This window comes from Suricata suricatta, chromosome 16 (assembly GCF_006229205.1).
Source record: "Suricata suricatta isolate VVHF042 chromosome 16, meerkat_22Aug2017_6uvM2_HiC, whole genome shotgun sequence".
Lineage (NCBI taxonomy): Eukaryota > Metazoa > Chordata > Mammalia > Carnivora > Herpestidae > Suricata > Suricata suricatta.
In genome coordinates this window covers 56926132-56931762 of record NC_043715.1, presented here as the reverse complement: position 1 = coordinate 56931762, position 5631 = coordinate 56926132, and the positions used below count along the sequence as shown (strand labels likewise).

Below are 5631 nucleotides of genomic sequence, written 5' to 3'. Positions count from 1 at the left end.
AAATTTTATACATTTTTGTGACTTCAGTTTTCTCATTTTCCTACTGAAATTTGATCTTTTCCCCATAATCTTTGAAAATTACTCGAGTGCCTGGGTCACGCAGTCAGCTAAGCATCCAGCTTCAGCCTAGGTCATAATCTTTCTGACTGTGGGTTTGAGCCCCACATGGGGCTCTGTGCTGGCAGCTCACAGCCTGGAACCTGTTTTAGACTTATCTCCCCCTCTCTCTCTCTGCCCCTCTCATGCTCTGAAAAAAAAAACATTAAAAAATTTTAATAATATATTAGCAATATTTACACTTCTGGTATATACCCCCAAATATCCTAATTAGTCACCTGTCTTTTTTTATTAAAAATTTTAATTGTATTTATTTCTCTTTTTTTAATGGATTCATTATTTAATCAGGTTCTTTGTAAGAAACTTAAAACACCAGTTTGTTGAGGGTAAACTCCATTCGTGAGAGAAAACACAGAGCGGAGGTAGCCCTGAAGCTGAGGGACAGCTTTGATTTTTGGCAGAATTTAAGAGTCCACAGCTTTCTGATCAACCTTGCGCTGCTCTGTGATCTCGTATTTCTCTTTCTCCGTGTCGAAGATCTCCTCTTCCTGGTATCTGGGTTTATGCAGCTGCTTCTTCTTAAAGTAAGCATCAGTGAGGTGTTTGGGGATTTTCACACTGCTGATATCAATTTTGGTGGAGGTGGCAATGAAAAATTTCTGGTGTGTTCTACGCAGAGGAACATGATTGAGGGACAGAGGTCCAGTCACAAGTAGCAAACCACTGCTCAGTTGCTTCAGTAAAACCACCCTCTCGCCCCTGTGGCGCCCAGTGAGGATAATCAGGATGGCCCCAGGCGTGATGCTAGCTCGCAGTTTCCTCACGTGCTGACTGAAAAGTGTTCTGCTGTAGCTCACCAGCTTCCGAGGCACGTCTTAGGTAGGGTAACACCTGGGCATCTTGCGGAGTTTAACCACATGGGTACCACCATTCTTGTCACCACCGACTGGTTTTGTGACTGTAGCAAGAACCTTCTCCTTTTTCTTTTCAATCCTGGATTTAGATGCTGAATACTTCCTCTTGTATATGGCCTTCCTCGAATACATAGCCAATCAAAAGTATCTGCCAATTCCTCTGACTAGGATGGGGTTTCGGCTGCAGTGGAGCTTCCCCTTCTTTGACATTTTAGCCTTGAGGTTACCCTTCTTGACCTTGACACCAGCATCGACCTTCTTGGCTTCAGGTTTCTTCTCCTTAGTATCTGGCTTCTCAGCTTTTTTGCCTGCCATCTTGCAAGATGGGAAAATTAATTGTATTTATTTCTAAAGATAAAGAGAGAAGCAGGGGCAGAGATAGGAGAGAGAGAGAGAGAATCCCAAACAGGCTCTTCACTGACAGTGCAGACTAGCACAGGGCTCAAACTCACAGCCCATGAGACCATAACCTGGGCTGAAATCAAGAATCAGACGTTTTAACTGACTGAAACACCCATATTCCCCACCTGTCTTTTTAATTCTGGGGGTTTTCTTTTGTTTTGGCCATAGTATGTTCTTAAATGTACATCAGTATTGTGTAGTCAAGGAAAATTTTTTCCTCTACCTTTCTTGGGTTCTGAACTAGGGCTCTATAATAAATGACATATTAACAAGTAAAAACAGAATTTATTAACATGCATATGTCACATATACATGGAAGAAACTCAGGGGTGTGTGACTCAGGTGGCTTGTAATTCAGGCTGCGTAGACTCTTTGATACTAAACAATACATTTATAGAGAAATAACAGAAGGATGGGGAGCATTTTTGGTTTCCAAGGATGACAAATTGTTGGGAGGCAAGTATGAGGGAAAGTACAGGTCAGTAAATGCTAATTTCTTATCTAGACTACTCTAGTACTGTCTTCAGGCTGGTAAGAGTCTAAAGTTTCTCTGGTTATCAACTTTGGTTTTTCCAGATAGAGACAGGAGAAGCAACACCTTTGAAAATTAATGTCCTGCCTTTAGGGAAATAGGGGAGGGCAAAAATCATCTCTTGTATCCACTTCTCCATTGCCTTCAGCCCAAATCAATCCTTATTTCAAAGTGACACATTCCAGGATGACATATTCTTGTTTCTTTCACTTCCCCCATTTGAAACTTTCAGTGCATGGAACTTTATGAAAACAAAGTTGTCTTAGTAGCTATGAAGTAATTCATGTTAAAACGGAGTGGTAAGAGGTCTTATAAAAAGTGATAAAAACACAGACTGGAAAATGCAGGAAAGAACAAAAGTCCACTGTCTTATAACTCCTTGAATTAGCCGCGTGGTCCTGAGAATAGTTCAGTCTCATTAAACTAGTTGTGTCTTATTTAGTTCTCTCTGTGGTGCAAGCAATCGGGTTTTTAATAAGAGGTATTCCTATCGAACAACAACAACAACAAGAAAAGCAACAATTATTAGGACATGATTATAAACTCAAAGTTTAAGTCCACAGCAGGCAATTGAGATTTCTGGATTTGCCCTTGAGGCATCTTTAGATGAGATGAGGAGGACAATCTAGGTGCAACGAGTTGCAGTCAGTGAATCTGGAATGTACTGGCGAACTGTGTGTGTGCTCTGTGGAGTGGCCCATCCCATAGTATGTGTGAACTTGTCCATACAAAAGCTATTGTAGAGATTTCTCTCAAGTTGTCCAGCTTCTCCACGGAGGTCAGGAAAATGTTCATTTGGGGGCTTGTTGCCGGTTATCCCAGAAAACTAGACCTCAGAAACCAGTACAGTTTACAGGCAAACAAAACCTTGTTGGTTTGTAATCTAGTTCTGGACTAGACTCTAATGTCTGCACGGGTGCCTGTAGGTTACCTTAAAAGATGTTTTTTCTATCCTATGTAATTAGAGTAAGTCTAATTTGTATATTTTACAATACCCCAATCATTTGCATAAATACAAGAATAGTGCTTGATCATATAGGCTCTTTTTGACTTTGCTGGAACTTTCCATAAGAATCGCACATGGACTTTTAAAATCTTATCAAGGCTGGCAAGCCAAGCCAAGCATTCGCCACTGGACTTTATCAGCAATACCTATAGATGTGGGTGAATTACTCTCTTCTCAAGGTCAAATATTCTGAGACTCCTTACTGAGCTGTAAGGCAAGGAACTCCATGAACCAGGCAGAGGCTGTCAAGCAGGACTTTGAAAGCATTGCTTCCTTCAAGTAAATCTTAGTTCTTCAAGCTGTCTGGCTATCTCTGATTCAATGCACGTTCAAGGATATGCATTGACTAGATGACCCTCTAATCAAATCCTTGGTGCTTTAGCCAATTGACTTCTAATTGTTTCTGGTTCCGAGGAGAATGGAATTTTTATTGAATTTATGCAATGAAAATTAGAATACTCATTCAGAGTTTCCATATTCTGGAGGGATGTGGAAGGGAGAAAGGATAATGCTTCACCTCTGTTTACAATGAATAATTTACCAAATTGCTCTACGTTGTAGATAGCTTAAAAGGGAAATTTTTTTTAATCTGGAACTCAAAACATTAAATAACCAGCAATGTTTCAAACAGAAAGTTGTAAAAGTAACAATCATCATTATCAATTCATTTGGTTCCCATCTGATCCCCCAATTCTGATCTGCTTTATCCTGCGTTAGTAGTTATTTTGAATCCATCAGCTTCATTAGCTCTGAAAACGCTTACTGCATGGTCTTGAAGTTACTCAAGCAATGCCATTATGGAGCATACATTTCTGGGCCAATAGTGAACACTTTTGGAGAAGAGTCGGTAAAAAAAATAACTGTGGGTGACAAAAGACATAAAATGTCCAAGGGTAAAGATCCAATGAGTATTCATTTGACAAGAAAATTTAGTTATTTCTCTACAATAGAACCAACTAAGATATTTACTAGAATTATGACTAATTATCACACAATAACAGATTTCTAAGAATTTTATACAGTGTCTTAAACACAACTTATATTACCTTAAAAAGTTTAAACAGCACTTTATTTTATGATGCTTCCTATGTAATTTAACCTAAGTTAGTTTAACATCTCTTTTACAATGACAGGAACAAATTTTTCTAGGAACCCTCTGAAAATCTTGAGTTAGTATGAGTAAAAAAACACTTCATTAAAATTTTTAAGTCTAATTAACATACGTTGTTATACTAGTTTGAGGTGTACAATACAGTGATTCAACAATCCTATACATTTCTCAGTGCTCAGCATAAGTGTACCCTTAAATCTCCTTTATCCATTTCAGCCATTCCCCCTAATCATCTCCCTTTGGCAACCACCAGTTTGCACCCTGTATTTAAGAGTCTGGCGTAAAAAATTTTTTTCTTTGTTTATTTCTTTGTTTCCTAAATTCGACATATGAGTGGGGCGCCTGGGTGGCTCAGTTGGTTAAGCGTCCGGCTTCAACTCAGGTCACGATATCACGGTGTGTGGGTTCAAGCCCCGCGTCGGGCTCTGTGCTGACGGCTAGCTCAGATCCTGGAGCCTGTTGCAGATCTGTGTCTCCCTCTCTCCCTGATCCTCCCCTGCTCGTGCTGTCTCTGTCTCTCAAAAATAAAATAAAAACCATAAAAAAATATTTTTGAAAAAAATAAAAAATAAAAAAAATAAATTCGACATATGAGTAAAATCATATGGTATTTGTCTTTCTCTGTCTGACTTATTTCACTTAGTGTTATACTCTCTTAGTCCATCTATGTTGTAACAAATGGTAAGATATCATTCCTTTTTATGGCTGATTAATATTTTATTGTGTAGGTATGTATGCACACACACACACACACACACACACACACACACACACACCATATCTTCCTTATCCATTTATCTTTTAGTGGATACTTGGCCTGCTTCCACATGTTGGTTATTGTAAATAATCCTTCAGTAAGCATAGGGGTCTGTATATCTTTTTGAATTAGTGTTTTTGTTTCTTTGGGTAAATTCCCAGTAATGGAATTACTGCATCATATGGTATTTCTATTTTAAAAATTTTGAGAAACCTCCAAACTGTTCTCCTCAATGGCTGCACCAGTTTGCATTGCCACCAACAGTGCACATCCGTGGTAACACTTGTCATCTCTGGTCTTTTTTTTTTTTTTTATACTAGCCATTCTGACAGGTGTGAGGTGGTATTTCACTGTGGTTTTGATTTGCACTTCATTGATGATGAGTGATGTTGAGGCTTCTTTCATGTGTCTGTTGGCCATCTTGATGTCTTTGGGAAAATGTCTATTCAGATACTCTGCCCATTTTTTATTTGGATTTTTTTTTTTGGTGTTGAGTTTTATAAGCTCTTTTTTTTATATAGTTTATTTTCATATTGGATTCCATATAACACCCAGTACTTCTCCCCACAAGTGCCCCCCACCATGACCATCACTCCCTTCCCTGTCTCCCCACACCCTTGAGTCCATGGTTCATTTTGAGTATTCCATAGTCTCTCATGATTTGCGTCTCTCACTCTCCCCAGCTCTCTTTACCCATTCCTCTCCCTATGGCCCTCTGTTAGGTTTGTCCTGTTAGACCTATGAGTGCAAACATATGGTATCTGTCATCCTCCGCCTGACTTATTTTGCTTAGCATGACACCCTCGAGGTCCATCCACTTTCCTACAAATGGTCAGATTTCATTCTTTCTCA

General features: G+C 39.2%; 1 pseudogene; it reads right to left on the bottom strand.

The window, feature by feature from the left end:
- Positions 1-401: 401 nt before the first annotated feature.
- On the bottom strand, positions 402-1286 carry LOC115279907 (annotated as a pseudogene).
- Between the last annotated feature and the right edge of the window lie 4345 nt (positions 1287-5631).